We start from the raw sequence: 18,526 nt of genomic DNA on the forward strand, positions 1-18,526 counted from the left end.
CAAGAAATGTATGTTCCCATTTCTCCTTATCTTCGGTAGACCTTTGAGTGTCTACTATGCTCCATATATATCATAAAAGATACTAGAGATTTGGTGGCTTGTGAAGAAGCGCCCATCTCAAAGGAGCTCATTGTTTAGAAGATGACTGTAGTGACACAAAGGTATATGATATGGGTGAGAGTTCTAGAGAAAACATCAAAGACAAGAAGCAAGGAAATGTCAAGGAATCCCTCAAATACATCTTTAGGAAACTTAAGTTAACTTCTGGGTAAACAGATCTATTTGCAGGGGGTTGGGAGTAGGGGATTTTAAATGTACATGTTCATGGATACCAAAGATCTTTTAATTAAAACCCTAGTTGACTTGCGTAAACAAGTAAATAGCAAGAGTTTCGTGTACTATGCAACAAAGTACTTTATTTTTGTCTTCTGTATAAGGATTCTTGACCAAAGTTTTTTTTTTGTTTTTTAGTTTTTTAATGAGACATTGTTACAGCATTACATTGATTGATTTGCACTGATGAAGCCACATTGCGTTGGCAGCATTATGAAGCCGGATACACTCATTCCATCTGATTTCATTGTCAGATCGAATTGATCATGCAGCTGTTTGGCTAGTTGTCTGATGGCTGGCCATAACACAGATGACTAGTTTTCTAATTTCAGTCATAGGAACCCTAGAAAAAAAGATACCTTGTAAATACCAGCACCATTCAACAATATCAGACTCAATATTGCCTCATTTCCAGAGGTGGAAGCCAGATTTACCACTGAGTGAAATGTAGTCAAGTCTGGATAAGAAAGACAATCTTATTTAATAATACTTATAAAAATAAATAAATAGCATATTCAACAGAAATATGCATTTATGTAAGTCAATTTGTGCAAAGATAACAATATTTTGAGTCAAAGTAAAGATGTGAAGAACTTGGACAGAAGAGCCACAGCCCTTGAATGATACAAGTGAGCAGCTGGTAGTAGTTATGTTTATGGTCTCTTGAGATCAGTCATGTCAGAATAACCATGGTTAAGTGGCTATATAACTGTGCTGGTAACAGGATGCCTGTGAAAACTACACTAGTGACAGTTTTCTGAAACCAACCCAGCAGTTCTGCCCTGCCATATTTGAACCTTAAGCCTTTTCACTTTGTATACAGGTCTATAAAATTTAAATTAGCTGTATGGATAAACTAAACCCAAATGAAATCATTTTAGCTCTTCTATTTGACTTTGCATGAAGCCACTTACTCATTTCTTACTCAGAGCCATAGCAAGTGCACCAGAATGTTCTGGATGAACTTCAGATTTTGGTATGGAATTAACATATTTGTGAACTGGTATCAACATTCTGAATTATTAACCCCTCACTATTCAATATCTCCATTCAACACTGGGCAGAGCTGAAATCTAGATGGAAACATTGTCCAAATCATTAATCACAATTGTCTTACTTTGAGTAATTATTGTAGCAACATGGAATTTATAGATGAATCTAGAAAATGTCAGAAAAATGACATATATGTATATACATATATACCTACATATATGTACCTACATGTTCACAAACACAATACACACACTATGTGTGTGTGTGTGTATATACATACATACATATATATATATATATATATATATATATATATATATATATCCTTATCCCCTCTTCATCCTGAGGGACCATTACTCTTGTTAATTACTCACTCTGAGTAGAAGATCAATTATCTCCAGATCATATATTTTGTGTGCTCTAACAATACATCAAAGCTATCAGGCTACACTTGGAAATCCCTGAAATCCACTAGTTCACTAAATCACTTCTTTTTATTACACCTTTCGTTTATTTACTAATTCAATAAAATTTGGTTGTGCACCACGAATCTAGAGGCACTAAGAAGTTACATATTAATAAATATCATCATTATATTTGGCAGAACAGAGATTATCAAATCTTGCCAGTAAGCAACTGTGAAGATATAGGGGGGAGGGATGGCAGAGAAAAACATGAAAGAAGAGGGGAATTGGGTGGGAAGAAGAAAAGGATCAAGAGCAGTACAAGAGCAAGAGAAGCCAATGGGTGTGGTCAACATGATCTAAGTATATTATATAAATGTGTAAAATGTAGTAAGGAAACTCATTATCATATATTACTAATACACATCAATAAAAATATCTAAAAGCTTCAGTATGCTACACATTGACAAAAAGTTGATAAATACTAATTTTGTAGAACCACTGAACTGCAAGGATAAATAATAGCAGTTTTTTGGTGTACTTGATTTCTCGTGTGTGGAGTCACAATGGATTGGACCAGGAAAAGCAGCAGCTGTGTCAGCACTGCTGGAGGCAGAAGGTGACTCACTTGAACATCATCATTTAACACTGTGATCTTGATAGAAACCCAAATGGGAAAACCAGTAGATGTACAAATAAATAGATATGGTTCTGTTGAGAAAAGGTCAAGGGCTTATAAACTAGATAGGGTTGCTAGCTGCTAAAATGAGCTGAACCCAGTGACATCCTTCATTGAAGGAAGCAAAGTATATGTCTGGAAAAGACATGAGAAGAGTTATAAGAAAACTGAAGCAGGAAAGAAACAGAAGTCAGACTAAACTACAAATGTTGTTTCTGGTTCACACATAGATTCATTAAAGAAAAATAAGAAAAGGAAGAATACTTAAGGAAAAACTTAGGATGGCTCCGCTTATGAAAATATAGGTCAAAGCCTCTGAATCCAAAATTAGGAATTAAAATAATAACATTAAAATTAAAGGAAGGCATCAGCAAGTGTATACTGTGGGGAGGAAGATGTCCTGAATGAAGGCTGGGCAATTAAAACACAAATTTATCAGCAGAAATATTCTCTGAACATCCCACAGGTTGGACTTTAAAGGAACTATGAAAATATTGTTCCAAGAATAATTGAAAAATCATATATACAAAGATGCCCCAACATATAAAAAAGACACGTGCTCCACTATGTTCATTGCAGCCTTATTTATAATAGCCAGAAGCTGGAAAGAACCCAGATGCCCTTCAACAGAGGAATGGATACAGAAAATGTGGTACATCTACACAATGGAATATTACTCAGCTATCAAAAACAATGACTTTATGAAATTCATAGGCAAATGGTCGGAAATGGAAAATATCATCCTGAGTGAGGATTGGGTTAATCACAGAAAAACACACATGGTATGCACTCATTGATAAGTGGCTATTAGCCCAAATGCTTGAATTACCCTAGATGCCTAGAACAAATGAAACTCAAGACGGATGATCAAAATGTGAATGCTTCACTCCTTCTTTAAAAGGGGAACAAGAATACCCTTGGCAGGGAATAGAGAGGCAAAGATTAAAACAGAGACTGAAGGAACACCCATTCAGAGCCTGCCCCACATGTGGCCCATGCATATACAGCCATCCAATTAGACAAGATGGATGAAGCAAAGAAGTGCAGGCCGACAGGAGCCGGATGTAGATCTCTCCCAAGAGACACAGCCAGAATACAGCAAACACAGAGGCAAATGCCAGCAGCAAACCACTGAATTGAGAATAGGACCCCTGCTGAAGGAATCAGAGAAAGAAGTGGAAGAGCTTGAAGGGGCTCGAGACCCCATATGTACAACAATGCCAAGCAACCAGAGCTTCCAGGGACTAAGCCACTACCTAAAGACTATACATGGACTGACCCTGGACTCTGACCTCATAGGTAGCAATGAATATCCTAGTAAGAGCACCAGTGGAAGGGGAAGCCCTGGGTCCTGCTAAGACTGAACCCCCAGTGAACTAGATTGTTGGGGGAAGGGCGGCAAGGGGGGGAGGATGGGGAGGGGAACACCCATAAAGAAGGGGAGGGGGATGTTTGCCCGGAAACCGGGAAAGGGAATAACACTCGAAATGTATATAAGAAATACTCAAGTTAATAAAAAACAATCTAATGAAAAGTGACATCAACAAACGGAAAGTCTAAATTATTTTAGGATTAGATATTCTGGAGAAAAAATAAAATTGAAATTCTCTAGAGGGAAAAATGTAACTCTACAGTTCATTGGCATGAGAAAGAATAAGTGAACTTGAAAACAGATCATGAAACCTTATCCAGCCCAAGGGCAGAAGGAAGAGCAGGAGGGCCGGTGGAGGAGGAAAAGAAGGAAACAGAGAAGGAAAGATGAAGAAGAAGAGGATGAGGAAGAGGAGGAGGAGGAAGGAAGGAAGAAAAGAAAGGAAGGAAGGAAGGAAGGAAGGAAGGAAGGAAGGAAGGGAGGGAGGGAGGGAGAGGGAAGAGAGAGAGAGAGAGAGAGAGAGAAAGAGAGAGAGAGAAAGAGAGAGAGAGAGAGAGAGGAAGAAAGGTAACAGAGGAATCTACACAACATAAAGCACACTAACAAACTTAGAAACAAAAACTTACAGGAGGGATCAAAGTATCAGGGAATATACCCACCAAAAAAATGCTCCACCACACCACAAAGACACATGCTCCACTATGCAGCCTTATTTATAATAGCCAAAAACAAGAAACAAACCAGATGTCCATCAACTGAAGAATGGATACAGCAAATGTGATTAATTTACACAATGGAATACTAAACAGCTTTTCAAAACAAAAACATCATGTACTTTGCAAGCAAATGGATAGAACTAGAAAATATCATCATTAGTGAGATAACCAAGACCCAAAAGGATGCACATGGTATGTACTCACTGAGAGTAGATATTAGCCAAAAAGTACAGAATACCCATGATACAACCAAGAGGTGGTAAGAAGTTTAACAAGAAGAAAGGCCCAAGTGAGGATGCTTCAGTCCCACTTAGAAGGGGGAATGAAATCATCACTGGAGGCACAGGGAGAGAGGACTTGGGTGGGAGAGGGAAGGGGGAAAGAGGGGCAAGATCAGGTATGGGGGGGCAGAGGAGAGAAGCCCTGAGGGCCAGCAAAATGAAGAGAAATATGTAGTTGTGGAGGGTGGGGTGGGCATAACCTCTAGAAAAACTCTGAGACCTGGGATGTGAGCAAACCCCAGGACTCAATGGGGGTGACTTTAACTGATATGCCCAACAGAGGGGAAATGGAACCAGAAGAGACCACCTATAGTCAGACAGGACCCCCAGTGGAGGAATGGGGACACCAAATTACCTTCAATTTTTTTTATCTAGAATTGTTCCTGTCTAGAAGAAATGCAGGGACAAAAATGGAGCAAGGACTGAAGGAAAAGTCAGCCAATGACTGGCCCAAATTAGGATCCATCCCATGAGTGGGCACCAAATGCTGACACTATTACTAATGCTATATATGTGCTTGCAAACAGGAGCCTAGCATGGATGTCCTCTGAGAGGCTCGTACCAGCAGTTGACTAAACCCGACAGATAAATATAGCCAACCACTGGACTGAGGTCAGGAATCCCTATGTAAGAATTAGGGGAGGATTGAAAGAGCTGAAAGGGATGGCAGCTCCATAGGAAGATTAACAGAGCCAACTAACCTGGAACCCTGGGAGCTCCCAGAGACTAAACCACCAACCAAAGAGCATACATGGGCTGGTCCAAGTCCGTGGCATATATGTAGCCGAGAACTGCCCTGTCTGACCTCAGTTGGAGAGGATGTGTGCCTAATTCTGTAAAGACTTGATGCCCCAGGGCAGGGGCCTGGGGGGCAGAACCCTTTCAGAGGCAAATCGAGTATGGGGTGGAGATCTCCGGGGCTGGGATTGGGAGGGGGCAACATTTGGGATGTAAATAAGTACATTTATTAAACCAACAACAACAACAAAAACACCTCACACAGTCCAAATAGCTAAGATCGAAAACTCAGTTGACAGCAAATACTGGGGAGGATGTAGAGAAAGAGGTACACTCCTCCATTGTTGGTAGAATTGCAAGCTGGTACAACCACTCTGGAAATCAGTCTGGCAGTTCCTCAGAAAATTAGACATAGTACTTACTGCCTAAGGACTAAACTATACCACTCCAGAGCATATACCCAAAAAGTGCTCCAACATTTAACAAGGACATATGTTCCACTATGTTCATAGCAGCCTTATTTATAATAGCAGAGCTGGAAAGAACCCAGATGTCCTTCAACAGAGGAATTTATACAGAAAATGTAGTACATCTACACAGTGGAGTACTACTCGGCTATTACAAGCAATGACTTCATGAAATTCTTAGGCAAATGGATGGATCTAGAAAATATCATCCTGAGTGAGGTTACCCAATCACAAAAGAACACACATGGTATGCACTCACTGATAAGTGGATATTAGCCCAAAAGCTCAGAATACCAAAGATACAATTACAGACCATATGAAACTCAAGAAAAGAGAAGTCCAAAATGAGGCTGCTTCAGTCCTTCTTAGAAGGAGGAACAAAATACACACAGGAAGTGGAGAGTAGGAGGAACTTGAGAGAAAGAGAGGAGGGAGACAGGGTAAGGGGGGCAGAATCAGATATGGGAGGAGACAGGGATGATATACAGAGGGTCAGGAATTTGTACAGAAGTTTGTAGCAATGAGGGATGGGGAACTGGGGATAGCTACCAGCAAGTCCCAGATGCCAGGAAAGCAAGATGCTCCCAGGACCCAACAGGGATGAGATTAGCTGAAATGACCAACAAAGGGGAGGGAGAATCTATAGAGACCATAGCTAAAGGTTAGGCAGTTCCACCAGAGAACTGCAGCTGATAAACGACTTCAGCAAAGGGACTAGATAAAAAATTAACTCAAACGAATCAGTAGTCTTCCTCTGCTCAAAGGATAAACAGGCTGAGAAAGAAATTAAGGAAACGACACCCTTCACAATAGCCACATAGAATATAAAATACCTTGCTGTGACTGTAAGCAAACAAGTGAAAGATCTGTATGACAAGAACGTCAAGTCTCTGAAGAAAGAAGTCAAAGATCTCAGAAGATGAAAAGATCTCCCATGTTCATGGATTGGCAGGATTGATAAAGTAAAAATGGCCATCTTGCCATTTGCCTTACAACTCAAATCTTTATAGCATTGGAAGGAGCAATTTGCAAATTCCTTTGGTAAAGGAAAAAACCCAGGATAGCAAAAACTAGTCTCAACAATTAAAGAACTTCTGAGGGAACCACCATCCTTGACCTCAAGCTGTATTACAGAGCAATAGTGGTAAAAACTACAAGATTTGGAGCAGAGACTGAAGGATTGGTCATTCAGAGTCTGCCCCACCTGGGGATCCAGCCTTATAGCCACCAAATCCAGACAATATTGTAGAGGTCAGGAAGTGCATGCTGTCAGGAGCCTGATATTGCTGTCTCCTGAGAGGCTCTGCCAGAGTATGACAAATACAAAGGCAAATGCCCACAGCCAACCATTGACTTGAGAATGGGGCCCCACTGGAGGAATTAAAGAAAGGATTGAGGGAGCTGAAGGGGTTTGCAACCCCATAAGAACAACAATACCAACCAACCAGAACTCTCAGGTACTAAATCAGTACCCAAAGAGTACACATGGACAGACCCATGGCTCCAGCTGCATATGTAGCAAATGATAACCTTGTTGGGCACCAGAGAGAGGAGAAGCCCTTGGTCCTGCCAAGGCTAGACTCCCCTCCTCCCCCAGTGTAGGGGAATGTCAGGGCAGGAAGGTGGGAAAGGGTGGGTAGTTGGGTAGAGGAAAGGGGATAACACTTGAAATGTAAATAAAAATATCCAATAAAACAAAACAAATCTCTCTCTCTCTCTCTCTCTCTCTCTCTCTCTCTCTCTCTCTCTCTCTCTCTCTCTCTCTCACACACACACACACACACACACACACACAGCTGCATGGTATTGCTACAGAGACAGGCAGGTAGATCGAGGGAAGAGAAACTTTTTTTAAATTAATCTAATTTTTCACTTTACATCTCAATATCATCTCCCTTTCCACTCAGTACAGAAGGGGGAAGATCTTTGTTCCCATTCCCCCTTCTCCTCTGAGATGAGGAGCCCCCTCTGGGTATCCCACCTCCCTCCCCTGACACAGGAATTCAAGAAACTGCAGGACTAGGCACATCTTCTTTCACTGAGGTCAGACAAGGAACCCCAATTAGAGGAAGAGGATTTACAAGTAACAGATATAAGGACCGCCCTAACTCCAGTCATTGGGGAAACCTCATGGAGATCAGGCTACACATCTGCTACACAGGTGCCAGGCAGGGTGAGGGGTAGGTGTACCTGTGCTCAGTTTTTCGTTGGTGGTTCAGTTTCTTGAAGCCCCAAAGCGTCCAGGTTAGTAGATTCTGTTGGTCTTCTTTTGGAGTCCTTGTCCTCTTCAGGTCCCTCAGTCTTTCTGTCAACTCTTCTATAAGACACCCTGAGTTCTGTCTAATGGTAGGCTGTGGGTCTCTGCATCTCTTTCCATTGACTGCTGGGTGGAGCCTCTCAGAGGACAGTTATGCTAGGCTCCTGTCTGCAAGCAAAACAGAGTATCATTAAAAGTGTCAGGGATTGGTTCTTGCCCGTGGGGTGGGTTTCGGTTTGGGCCAATCACTGGTTGGGTATTCCCTCTGTCTCTGCTCTTTGTCCCTGCATATGTTGTAAGAAGGATACATTTTGGGTCAAAGGTTTATGGGTGGGTTGCTGTCCTTATCCCTTCACTGGGAGTCCTGGCTGTCTACAGGAAGTGGCAACTTCAGGATCCATATCCCCCACTCAACTAGAGTTGCACCCACAGACACCCAGAGGCCTCTCCTCATTCTAGGTCTCTGGCACATCTTAGAGATTGCTGCCCCTCCCCTCAATCCAGCTGCCATTTTCTATTCTCTCCCCTGCTCTCCCTATACCTGATCTGCCCCCAATGACTTTCTTCCTAATCCCGCCTCCTACCTAGTTCCCTCCATCAATCCACCTCTGATATCTATTTTGTTTCCCTTTCTAAGAAAGATCCAACCACCGTCCCTTGAGCCATCCTTGTTATTTGGCTTCATTAGGTCTTTTGATTATAGCATAGTTGTCCTGTACTTTGTGGCTAATACCCACTTATAAGTGAGTACATACCATGCATTTTTTAGGGTCTAGGTTACCTCACTCAGGATGACATTTTCTAGTTCTGTCCATGTGTCTTCAAAATTCGTGATACTTTTGTTTTCAATCACTGAGTAGTATTCCATTTTGCAAATAAACCACATTTGCTATATCCATTCTTCAGTTGAGAGACATCTAAATTGTTTCCAGTTTCTGGTTATTAGGAATAAAGCCACTATGAACACAGTTGAGCAAATATCCTTGTGGGATAGGGGAGCATTTTTCCACGAGGGGTAGACCTCAGTCTTGAGGTGGAACTATAGTCCAGAAATATTCTTGCCCAAAGAAAAGACAGGGACAAAAAATGGAGCAGAGACTGAAGGAAGAATAATCTGGGGGCTGCCCCACCTGGAGATCCATCCTGTAGACACCAACACTCCCCTAGCCCCAGACATTGTTGCCGTTGCTGAGAAGCACTTGCTGAAAGGAACCTGGTGTGACTGCTCCTTGGGAGGCTCTTCCAGCAACTAACCAATGCAGATGTGGATGCTTGGAGCCAACCATCAAACTGAGCTCAGGGACCCCAGTGGGGGAGCTGGCATAAGAACTAGAGGAGCAGAGGGGAATTGCAACCCTATAGGAAGAACAATGTTGGCTAGCTGGGACTAGACCACCAACCAAGAAGTGTACAGGGAGGGATCCATGGCTCCAGATACATATGTAGCAGAGGATGGCCTTATCTGACATCAATGGGAAAGGAAGCCCTTGGTCCTGTGGAGGTTTGATGACCCAGCATAGGAGGATGATGGAGTGGGGGAGAGGGAGAGGGAGAGGGGGGATGGGTGAGGGAATACCCTTATAGAGGCAAAAAGGAGGGGGAAAGGGCAAGTGTGGGATGGGGTGGTTGTGGAGGGGTAACTGGGAAGTGGGAGATCATTTGAGATATAAACGAATGGAATGATTATTAAAAACATAATAAAACATGTATATTTTTAAAGAAAGAATCTAGCAAACTGATTTTCAGAGTGGTTATACAAATTTACACTCCCACCAGCAATGTAAGGAGTGTACCTTGCTCAGAATCCTCCCTTGAGCTGTTAATGTTGGCCATTCTGATGGTATAGGGTAGAATCTCAGAGTCTTTGATTTTCATTTCCCTGTTAACTAAGAATGTGGAACATTTCTTTAAGTGCTTCTCAGTCAGAGTTTTCTTGGGTGAGAATTATCTGTTTAGCTCTGTATCCCATTTTTAATTGGGTTATTTGGGATGTTGGTGTCTAGTTTCTTGAATTTTATATGTATTTTAGATATTAGCCTTCAGTTGAACGTAGGGTTGTATTTTTTTCCAATCTGTAGAATGCCAATTTGTCCTATTGACAGTATCCTTTGCCTTAGAGAAGCTTTTCAATTTCATGCTGGTCCATTCATTAATTGTTGATCTTAGTGCCTTACCCAGTGGTTTTTCTGTTCAGGAATTTGTCTCCTGTATCAATTAGTGTATCTGGTTATCACTGAGGTCTTTGCTCCACTTGGACTTGAGTTTGGTGCAGGGTGACAAATATAAATCTATTTTCATTCTTCTACATGCAGACATCCAGATAGACTAGCACTATTTATTGAAGATGCTCTCCCTTTTCTTGTATTGTTTTGGCTTCTTTGTCAAAAATTGAGTGTCCAAATGTATGTGGATTTATTTCTGAGCCTTCTATTTGATTCCATTGATTCACCCATCTGTTTCTATATCAATACCCTGTAGAGTTTTTTTTATTACTAATACCCAAATTATGAGTACAGCTTCAGGTCAAGGATGGTGATCCTCCAGAAGTTCTTTTTACTGTTCAGGATTGTTTTGACTTTCCTGATTTTCGTTTTTCCAGTTGAGAATTGTTCTTTCAAGGTCTGTAAAGAATTGCATTGAAATTTTGATGGAAAATGCATCAAATCTATACATTGTTTTTGGAATAAGATGGCTATTTTCACTATGTTAATCCTGCTGACCCATGAGCATGGGAGATGTTTCTATTTTCTGATATCTTCCTCAATTTCTTTCTTCAGAGACTTGAAGTTCTTGTCATACAAGTCTTTCACTTGCTTGGTTAGAGTCACATTAAGGTATTTTATATTGTCTGTGGCTATTGTAAATGGGATGGTCTCCCTAACTTCTTTCTCAGTCTGTTTATTGTTTTTATAAATGAGGGCTACTTATTTCTTTGAGTTAATTTTGTATTCTGCAATTTTGCCTAAGGTGTTTATCAGTTGTAGAAGTTCTCTGGTAGAATTTTGGGGGTCACTTATATACAGTATCATATTTGTGAATAGTGATACTTTAACTTCCTTTCCAATTTGTCTTCTATTGATCTCCTTTCATTGTCTTATTGATCTATCTAGAACTTTAAAGTACTGTATTGAGGAGGGAGAAAGAGAGTGGACAGCTTTGTCTTTTCCCTGATTTTACTGAAATTGCTTTAAGTTTCTCTCCATTTAATTTGATGTTGGCTATTGGCTTGCTGTATATTGCCTTTATTATATTTTAGTGAAGCTAATTTTAAAGAAGAAACAGTTTTGTCTCACATATGCTTATCCTGGTGGCAATTTTACTGTTATAATATTATTAGTATTTTTTGGAGTGGAAATAAGTGGGATATTATGATATTTTCCTCATAATTTGATCATTATACTGGTTCTCACACTTCTTTTTTAAATTTTTGGACTATTTGAGATCTCAGTTGTTTGAGTTATGGATGTTCAAACTGTAATTATCTAAAGTCAAAAAAACTAGGGACCTAGCAGAACAGAGTTTGTTTTGTTTTGTTTTGTTTTGTATCTTGTTGTACTTTATTTGCTGTAATTCAAAAGTTAAAAGTATTCTGAGCAGGATAATACCTGAAGCTACATATTGTGATTCTGAGAAAAACAACCAAGAAATTACAACAAATATATTAAAAATAAATCAATGGAGGACTTGAGGTGGAAGCTATGTAGGACTGATCTGATACAAAAAGAAAAGGCACGGGGGGAGGGGATGTGAACTAAGAACGCCATACAGATGTAATGGCAAATAGTGAGGCACTGACCTTAATGACCAGGACACCCTTGGCAAAATGATAAAGATTGTCAGGCTGAGTAAAAATGCAAAGCCTGCTCACAGCTGCCTATAAGAGAAACACATTAAATTCAAAGACAAAAGTAGATTGAAAGTAAAATAATGGAAAGCTAAAATATATATTAACCACAAAAGAGCCGTTCACTGTAGTCATTTCACACAAAATAGACTTTAAGGCAAGAAATATTAGGGGTGTCAAAGAGGAATGTTTTAAAAGCACGAAAGTCTCCACACGCCAGAAAGATGTAAGGATTATTAAATATGCATATACATAACAAGAAAGTCACAAAATACATGAAGCAAATCTTGATGCAAATGAAAGGAGACGTAGATGATTTAATAATACTTGAAAATTTAAATGCTCAAACATTGGCAAAAAGCATCCCAAAAGCAAATCTACAGATGCTCAGAAGACATTCGTAACCCTGTCAAGCACACTGTCTGAACCAATGTCAATCACATAGCTCAGGGTCTGCAGCGCACTGATACATATATAGGGAAAATACCCAGAGCACACCACGCTGAGATCAGATGAGTCTCTGCAAATTGAAAGTCTAGAAATTATGTTAGAGAGCTATAAACCAACAACAGAAGCAAATCTGAGACAACCAAAATAATTAGACCTTAAACAATAGGCTTTATATTATTTATAGAGCAAAATGCTAAATCATGAGATTGCTTGAATAATAGAAATTATATGAATGCAATGTAAGAAAATTTAAAAGATATACAATATCATGGGTACATGCATATCTGTAACTATAAATACCTGAATCAGAAATAAAATGGTTACAAGTTAACAGTCTAGGTTCCACATTAACAAAATGTAAAGAGAACAAACTAAATCTAAAACAAAGAAAATTAAGTATATTAATTCAATTTAATACATACAAAATAGGACAACTCAATGTTACTTCTACAAATAAAATGAGCAATGAGAAAATACTCTAAGAAAGAATGACTAACATTCTTCTACATGGGAGAGCATACCTGTAAGACTGCCCTTAATAGGTAAAGGTGGAAAAATTAAAAGGTCAAGGTCAGCCCAAGCTATGTTGCAATTTTGAGGAGACCCTGGATATGTGAGACTATCTTAAAACAAACAAACAAACAAAAAAAGAAGTAACAATAAAGAACAACTGATAAAAATAAAGTGATTGGATTATCACAATTAATAATAAAATGGGAACTGTTATCATTTTATACAAATTTAAATAATTAAAATTAATATTAGCATAACTGTATCCCAGCAATTGTAATTAGCTAAGCTAGAAACGTGAGTTTATTCTCAGAAGGACATCAACTAACACAGTTTACTCAGGAAGAAAAATAAAATAGAATCTAGGATCTATCTAGTGTATGATAGGTTCATTGAATTAGCAATTAAAGATATTCTGACACAGAAAATTTTAGGCACAGGTAGCTTTCCTTATAAAAATAATTACAGAAAAATTATATTATTCAAGTTCTTTTAGAAAACATATTAGAACTAAATATGTTATAAGATATTATATGAGACCAGCATTCTATGACACCAAAACATGTTAACAAGAAGTATTACTGCTAGAAACCAATGTCCATTTTGAGTAGTGTGTAGGGGGGTGTGGTGGGGGAGAACCTGTCACAGAGTAAATGTGGAGGTCAGAGGACAGCTATTAGGAGTCAGTGTTTTTGTGCAAATTGTGATGATCCAGGGATGAAATCAAGCAAGCACATACCGTGCAACCCTGCCATCCCTAGACTTACAGAAAATCAGCCACAGGAAGCATTAGCTCAAAGTTAACTGTAGAAGGCATTGTAGTCCTTGTGCTCACAGATAAGCTCTAGGAATCTGGAATGTTGAACACACAGGGATGTTCTTTCAAAGGAAGGGACACATAACCTGTGAGCCACCCAGAATGTTTTAAACAGAAATGGCTAATAGCCCAGAGACCTTTGCACGATCTGTGTTACCAAGACCACAAAGGATCCCCCTAAAACTTATTCCATGAGCTTGTTTCAGTGTATAGAACCCGTCTTTGTGGAAGGTGTCGTGTACTTTACAAACAGTTCCAATAGAGTCTTGTCCAATCTTTATTTAGCTTACTTTGTGGCTTGGAGTACTCACAGGATTGAGTTAATTATCACCAGGGACATTTTCACCAAATTGTGCTTAAATATGCCTAGAATAAATTACCTTGGGTCAGACTCCTCACCTTTGAACCAACACTAACTACTTAGTAACATTGAACTGAACTGCCTGCTTGCTTTCCCAGATCATTGTTCTTCTGTCCATGGTGGTAACTATGACTCCTGACATCAGCCACTGACCTCATGCAAAAAATCTAAAACTACAATATTATTCAAATAAAAGTATGAGAATAAAATAGGAGGTTTTAGAATCAGAAAGAGGCTAAAACCTCCAGGCAGGACAAGTAAACAAAATTGTGGTGGGGAGTAGGAAACATTTGTGTTTGAATGGACACATTGAAGAAATGCAGAGACCAAACATAAAAAAGAACATCATTGGGAAACGCACTTAACAAAGACTTTCACCCATAATATACAATATAGTTTATATCCTCAGTTTAATAACAATGTGGATAGTTTAGTATGGCGTGGTATAAGACATATGATAATCCAAACACACACACACACACACACACACACACACACACACACACACACACACAAATAAAGATTGAGATAAAGACACGAATAGCCACTTTAAAAAACTTGCAACAGCTTGTCTGTATCAAGGAAGATGTACAAGTGGTTTCATGATAGAAGTCTTGCCTACAAATAACGGGCTTGTGAAAAGCTGCCATGTATGTGATTAAAGAGATTAATTCTAACCCCCCAACAGATACCATCCAATCCTTAAATAGAATTATAAAAATATCTGGTCATGCTAAACTTTGACAAGGTTATTAACAACAGAAAACCAACATGTGTTGGTGCTGGAAACTTAAAGTGGCATCACCACTTTGAAAAACTATTTAAGTTTCCTAAAGAGAAAAACATGAACTGGCTATATGAAACCAGCAATTCTGATCTTAACAGTCCACCCAAGAGAAATGAAAATGTGTCCACACAATGATTTATATAAAAAATGCTCATAAAAGCAGTTTATAACAGTCTAAACTAAACAATCCAAATATTTATTAACTGGTAAATGGTTCATATAACAAAATGTGGTATTTTACATCCATACCATGAACTATTCAGCAATATAAAGAAATGAAATATTGATTCATTCTGTAGTGTTTATGAACCTCCGAAACAGGACTGCAAATGAAAGAAGCTAGACAACAGAGATTACAGACTACATGATTTCATTTATAGGAAATTCCCAGGGGAAAAAAAGAGATAACAAATTTATAGACACAGAAATCAGTTCAGTGGATGCCTTTAGCAGGAGCTGAGTGGGATTACAGTGGTACTTATAGCTAAAGAGATCATGGGAGTTGTTAGTGCAATGAAAATGTCCTTATATAATACAAAGCCACACTGAGTAAAGGTAAATAAAGAAAGTTCTGAAACAAAATTACTTTCCAAATCATATAACAGGAGTGTGGCGGCAATCACACAACAAAAATAAATATTTCTTGCCCTCAAATCCTATCAGCAACCAATTTTTTATGGATCCAAGACTGAGATATCTAGGTATGGTCTTACCTGGAGTCAAAGTTGTACAATTATGTAGGCGGCACTGGAATTCAAATCCAATACTGAAAAAGACAAATTAGAATGTGTAACCCCAGTGAATACTATTTGAAACTCTAGAAATAAGAGCTTTGTGTTTACAATATTTAGGGGTCATTTTCCTTCTCCTTGAGAGAACTAAGATACTAGACAACAGTTGGATTTTGAAGTGAGCTCATTTGAGCATTAAGAACATAGTCCATGGGAAGGAGGACTGAGTAATTCTGAGGGCTTCATGGTAATGAAGTTCAGACTCTTCCTTGCACTCCCCTGTTCCAGGTATCATTCTTTAACCAGATCTCTATAAGCACCAATTCTCCTCTTCATAAAGAATAATATTTGAAAATCAAAAACAAAAACAAACAAACTAAAACCAGGCATGAGCTGTATGCAGATACTTGTAGAATATTTTCTCCCAATCACATTATAAAACACATGGGAACTAGAGGAAGCATAGACAATTAACAGTTGGCCTTAAACATTTTGTTGTTTTGTGTTTCAGAGCTGGAACTTCATGCTGGCCTCATTACAGGGATCTGGAAAACTAACAGAATGTTTGCATACAAGCCTGCTGAGATGAACCATCTGAGGTGTTCGACCAGGTGAGTCAAGACTGACAGACATTACCTCTCACCTGTGGGGTCTCTCTTCTATCCAGATCACGGGCTCTATTTCTGTCTTGGAAGAGAAAACCCACTCATGTCAGAGCTACAAAGACATCTGGGATTCCTGAATCTTCCTGGGAGTCAAAGCTCCAAGGACGGAATAACTATGAATATTAACTACAGTGGGGAACAAAGAAATTAAGAAACAAACGCACAACAGAATAAAACTGGGAAGGAAAAAGAAGTGGGGGAGAGAGAGAGGGTAAGGGTAAGCATCCAGAATTATCACAGTGTAAAACACAGAGGAGAAGCCCTTGTGTTCAATTACACCCACATGCTTTGAGTGGTTTTGGATACTTAAGTCGTTCCTCAAACTATTTGATGTGAAGTCAAACAGTAAGACCTGCCTTTAAGACTCTTCCAGGTGCCTGGAGGACAGAAATGTTATATAGCTGTTTATATGAGATATGAAGGCATGAGAATATTCACAAGGAAATAATAACCACTTCTGCTTTTACCATGCAGGATTTTTACAAATCCCAGCAATTAAAAAATAGTTCTAAAATGTTTTATGCAAAGAAGTGTCTCAAACCTTAGAGCTGATTTAGCTGTGTGCATTCAAGGCAAGGATAGACACTTGTGTCCTCTTGATACCACAGGAGTCTAGAGAAGTGACACTAGGAAGCAGTGAGTGGGGTTTTCCTTTCAGCACTGGGGACAAGAGTATGTCATTTAAATAGTAAGGTCCCATATGGAAAAGGCGATTTCATTTAATCTTGCAATATATATTTTCAAGTGCTAGAGAGCAAACCTAGAGCTTCAACCACACTAGGTACAGTGTGCACACAACTCTACTAGTTAGCATTCTTTGAAGGGACAAAACTGATAGGATGAATATATTTCTGGTTAGAGATTTTAGATTGGCTTGCAAGGATATGGGCTAGGGAGTACAATGTCTGCCTTCACCATGAAGAGACAGAGAACCGGGTGCTGTTCAGCATATGAAGCTAGAAGCCTTGGCATTCCCAATGTGTTACTGAAGGCCTGTAGCATCGGTTCTCTTCCTAGATCCCTTTGGGAGGGCACTTCAGATATTCTGCATATCACATATTTACAGTGTAATCCGTAACAGTAGAAACATTGCAGTTAGGAAGGAACTATGAAATAATTGTATGGTTGAGGGTCACCGCAACCTGAGGAACCACTGTATTAAAGGATCGAAGCATTAGGAACATTGACAACAACTGTCTATCAGGATTCCTGGAGGGCCACTGGTCTGCAATCCATACAGGAAGGCTAAAACACCAGATACTAATGCTACCAAAGAATGCAAGCATCAGTGGTGACAGCATCAATAAATTGACAACGAAGTAGATAAACTTGCCAGCACAACCTGAAGGCAAGGAGGCAAAGGCAAAAGCCTTTTCTCTTACAGACTGCTTCTTGCTCTGCTGAGACTGGAAGGTGTTACTCACATTTAGGGTGGATCACTCCACTTCAATTAAACCAATCAAGATAGTCCCTCCCAGGTGTGACCAGGAGCTTGTTCCTTTGGTTGATTCCAGTTCCAGTCAAGTTGACAACCAAGATTAACCACTATGGCAGCCCGTGTTTGACTTCTTAATCACGAGAAAGACTAGAAGTTGCCTAAATTGTCCTTGAGCCCATTCTACAGAACAGAATGGCCACCCCTACATTCCCTGCCAATAGCAGAGATCTGCCTCACGAGGCATAGCTTCTCCTCACAAGAATTATGCCTTCACCCCATCTCCAGTCACTCTTACAGCAAATGTCTTCCCTCTCTACCTATCGTGTGAGTCTGTTTTATAAACCAGGTTGTAGAAGATGGTAGCAAGCCTTCTGGACCTGTGTGTCACCCTCTGGGAGGAAGTGTTCAGAAAGAGATTGCCGGGGGCTGAGTAGTTCAGGAAGGGGCAAAGTCAAGAAGGCAATTCTAGAGCTGGGCGTGAAATGTGAAGGAAATGGAGCAAAATGACACAGCCCATAATTAGAACAGCATTTCGAGTGATGGAGATAACGCAAAACTCTCTTGACGGATATTTTGAGTAATCAACTTTCTTTACCAAGCATGGACTCTGAGTGGTTCTGATAATACATTTAATCATTTTTCCCTTTTACACATAATGGCACATTAACCACAAATAACAAATA

The 18,526-nt window shown here is 39.5% G+C and overlaps 1 long non-coding RNA gene across 1 annotated transcript; it reads right to left on the reverse strand.

Annotated features, from left to right (window-relative positions):
• Nucleotides 1-304: 304 nt before the first annotated feature.
• On the reverse strand, nucleotides 305-12,116 carry LOC108351199 (uncharacterized). Its single transcript, XR_001838321.3, has 3 exons — nucleotides 12,037-12,116; nucleotides 8,174-8,408; nucleotides 305-676 (listed from the first exon to the last, which is right to left on the reverse strand). It is a non-coding gene; the product is annotated as an uncharacterized LOC108351199 (long non-coding RNA).
• Nucleotides 12,117-18,526: the final 6,410 nt, after the last annotated feature.

The sequence above is a fragment of the Rattus norvegicus genome, chromosome 6 (assembly GCF_036323735.1).
Source record: "Rattus norvegicus strain BN/NHsdMcwi chromosome 6, GRCr8, whole genome shotgun sequence".
Taxonomy (NCBI): domain Eukaryota; kingdom Metazoa; phylum Chordata; class Mammalia; order Rodentia; family Muridae; genus Rattus; species Rattus norvegicus.